The sequence below is a fragment of the Elephantulus edwardii genome, unplaced genomic scaffold (genome assembly GCF_000299155.1).
Source record: "Elephantulus edwardii isolate Elephantulus edwardi_28Jun2011 unplaced genomic scaffold, EleEdw1.0 scaffold00178, whole genome shotgun sequence".
Classification (NCBI taxonomy): domain Eukaryota; kingdom Metazoa; phylum Chordata; class Mammalia; order Macroscelidea; family Macroscelididae; genus Elephantulus; species Elephantulus edwardii.
Window position 1 is genome coordinate 2861550 of NW_006399928.1, and position 4040 is coordinate 2865589.

At 38.2% G+C, this 4040-nt stretch overlaps 1 pseudogene; it reads right to left on the reverse strand.

Annotated features, from left to right (window-relative positions):
- Positions 1-350: 350 nt before the first annotated feature.
- LOC102868583 overlaps positions 351-4040 on the reverse strand; it is an 8155-nt pseudogene continuing 4465 nt past the window's right edge.

Consider the following 4040-nt stretch of genomic DNA (forward strand, 5'->3'; position numbering starts at 1 on the left):
TTGGTCTTTTCTTTCTTTGTAAAGACCTTTTCATTTGTTTATGGATGATGTCCTTGATGTCATACCACCAGTCATCTGGTCTTTTATCATTAGTGTTCAATGCATCAAGTTTATTCTTGACATGGTTTATAAATTGAATTGGGATGGACTCAAGGTTGCATTTTGGTTCTTGTGAACTTTTTTCCGTTTTTTTCATCTTCAATTTGAATTTGCACATGAGTAATTAATGCTCTGTTCCACATTTAGCCCCTGGCCTTGTTTTAACTGCTGATATTGAGCTTCTCTGATGACTCTTTTTTGGTTTTCGCCTAGAGGTGAGTGGTCTTTCAGGAACTCTATTTGGGGCTAGTTCACTCCCTCTTCACTATCATAGGCTTCTCATTGTGCAGGATGACACTAGCCCTGTGAATGGAGGCCATGCACAGATTGATTGGTACTTGTTCTTGCAGATCATGTGCTGGGGATGGCCCAGGTATCTTGTTAATGTAGCCTGTACATAGGAGGTGGCCTGCTTCTTCTGGCTTGACCTCTGCTTCTTCAACCCTCTTACCATCATCAGCTGGTTCCATGCACACAGTCTTGTGGTGGATCAGCCAATTGTAGCAGAAAGAGCTGTGGGCTTTGAGGGTATTGTGCTCAGCACTGTAGATCTGCTTGTTCCTCTTGATCAGAAAACTGGAGCAGTTACCCATGAACATTCATTGCAGGTGGGCAGATATGGTGTCAGCTTTTGTTGCTGGGGCAGCTGAAGGCAGAGAGTTCTAATGACTCTTTCCACAGATTTAGTCAACCTGATTCCTTTGTAGTTCATCATGTGAGGTTCGTATGTACAACCTCCATTTATGTTTGATTTAAAAAATATATATATATTTGCAACTAATAAATCATTTATTGTAAAAAAATTTCTATAGTTCTATCTCTAGTCATATTTCCATCATCAAGGTCATATTTCCAGCTCCCAGTTCTTCTTAGTATCTTTTACATTCCAGTCACCAATTATTTTAATGCATCTTGATTGAGTGTTCAATCAGTTTCAGACTATAAAAGTTATTAGGTGTCGTCGAGTTGAGTTGACACTCAGCAACTCTATGAACAACAGAACTGAACCCTATCTGATCCTGTGCCATCCTCACTATCTCTGACACACTTAAACCCATTTCTAAATAATAAATATGTAAAATAAAATACTGCTACAGGTCAGAAATAGGTTTTAAAAATTTCAAATAGTCTAAAAAAAAAATCCCACCAAAAACCAATGGAGGAACCCTGTTAAATAAGTAGTGATAGACAATGAACTCTTTAGGATGGAAGACACTCAAAACAGTTAAGATAAACAGCTAAAGTCATCTATTAGTAATTGGAACATAAAATATATAAAGTATGAGTCTGAGAAAATTAGCAGTTTAAAAAAATGAAATGGAATGCATAAAAATTCACATCCTAAGCATTAGTTAACTGATAGGGACTGGTATTTGGCACTTTTAATCAGACAATTTTATGATCTATTATGCTGAGAATTATGAACTGAGGAATGTGACAATCATCATCAAAAAGAATATTTCAAGATCTATCCTGAAATACAATGCTATGGATGATAGGATATTCTCCGTACACATATAAGGAAGACCTGTTAATTCAACTATTAACCAAATAGGGAGCTCTGATAGCCTAGTGGTAAGGATCTGTGCTGCAATCCCAAAGGCACAAGGTTTGAATCTACCAGCTACTCTGCTAGAGAAGGACAGCTTCAACCATTAAAGCCAGAGATGAAGACACTGAGAACTTCTATATGGTTTAAAATTAAGAAAGGGGTGCATCAGGGTTGTATCCTTTCTCCATACTTATTTAATCTGTATGATGAGCAAATTATTTGAGAAGCTGTACTCTATGAAGAAGAATGTGGTATCAGGATCAGAGAAAGACTCATCAATAACCTTTTTTATGGAGATGATACAACCTTGCTTGCTGAAAGTGAGAAAGACTTAAAGTGCTTTTTTTGATTGTTGCACATTTTCTTCTCCCCCTTTTCCTCCCCCCTGCCCACTCTGCAAAGCACCCCTTGTTCAAAATTATAGTCATACATATAATGCCTAATCACTCTATTGTTGATAGAGTTTTCAAAGACATGTTATTTCAAGAGTGGCAGCTCAGTCCTACTTCTAAGTCTATCTTAGCCTGGAAGTTTCATTGGAATCTTTTCACTGTGCTTGACCTTGCTAGTATTAGAAATTCTAGTAGCATAACTTTCAGCATCACAGCAACACACAAGTCATCACAGTACAGCAAACTGTACTGTGATAGACAAAGCCTATATCTATATGAGCACACTGCAAAATAAACAAGCATATAAATATCATAAAACAAACATGCATGCTATAGGTAATAGAAAACAAGCTGTCTGGCCTGGGACAGCGTAGCTGGGCTCAGAGGAAACTAGGGTAGTCTGCCTGAATAGAGAGGGTTTAGGTGTAGGAATTGTACTCAGTCAGTCACTGCTGATCTGAAATGTTCAAGTGTGGCCAAATGTGGTCATGGAATGGGTGAGGTAAGGGTCGCCAGTAAGAGAGAAAGGTTCTAGGCAGAGGAGGTGCCCTACTAATCTGGAGGCTGGTTCCAGGCCAAATGTGGACCAACACAAAGGTTCTCAGAATTCTCTGACAGCTTTTGGGTTTAGATATAAGAAAGTGTGGATGTGACCTGAGGTAGAGCTAGGTGAAAGGAGCATAAACACTGCCTGTCACCTGATGTTTAGTGGTGATGAGGAAAGTCACTCCTCTGATCTGGGGCGGGGGGGGGGGATTGGGCATGAGGGGAGAAGACAGAAATTGCACCTTTTCTACTGTTGTGATTATTGGTGCTGTTAGCATCCTGGACTCCCAGATTATATGGATAAGTATTCAAGATGGTCGAGCAGCACTGTTATGGTTCTGTGTTCTCTTGCTGTCCTTATTTCATGTTTCCTTCTAGTGTCATTTGCCTATGTGTATCATTAAAAAAAAATACTGCTAACATTGAGAAGAATGGGAATCCCAGAACACTTAATTGTGCTCACATGAAACCTATATCTAGACCAAGAAGCTGTTGTCCAAACAAAGCAAGGAAACATTGCATGGCTCAAAAATCAGAAAGGAGTGTGTCAGAGATGTATGCTTTCTCCATACCTATTCAATCTATATGCTAGACAAATAATTCAAGAAACTGGACTCTTTGAAGAAGAATGCAGAATCAAATTTGGAGGAAGATTCATCAACAATCTGAATAATGCTGATGACACAACCTTGTTTGCAGAAAGTGAAGAAGGCTTGAAGCACTTATCGAAAAATATAAAAGACTACATTCTGCAACATGGGTTACTTATCAACATTAAGAAAGTAAAAATTGGGGGAAGGGAAGAAATTATGCAATAGTGAATGAATTTTTTTTAAAGTGAACTATAGTGGTAGGGAGGAAAATGTGCAACAATGAATGAACGAATGAAAATCCAATTTTTCTGTAAGCGTTCATTAAAATCACAATTTTAAAAGTATTTATGTTCACAATAGCCAAGAGTTGGAAACAACTCAAGTGTTCATCAACAAACGAATGGATAGAGAAGCTCTGGTATATTCACAAAATGGAATATTATGCAGCACTGAAAAACAAAGAACTCATGAAATACTATACAAAATGGATGACCATGGAGGACTTTATGCTGAGTGAAATATCTCAGTCACAAAAAGACAAATACTGTATAATACCACTGTTATAAAACAGGACTGATGGGGGGGTTGTGTGGAAACTAAGAAAAGAGGGGCTAAATAATGTACACAGCATTGAAACGTACAAGAGAGAGAACTGTATAAAAGGAATATATGATTAGGTATTATTGGTGCGACAAAAGTCCAGAGTAAGAGCTGCATGGTAAGCTGGTCTGTGGGGGGTGGGGGACTGTATAACAATGAAAGAACTTTTTTCCTAAAGTAAAAACAAACCTGAGGGGGAGGGGGCAGGGAGGAAAATGTGCAACAATGAGTGAATGGAAATCCAAGTTCTTTTTAAAA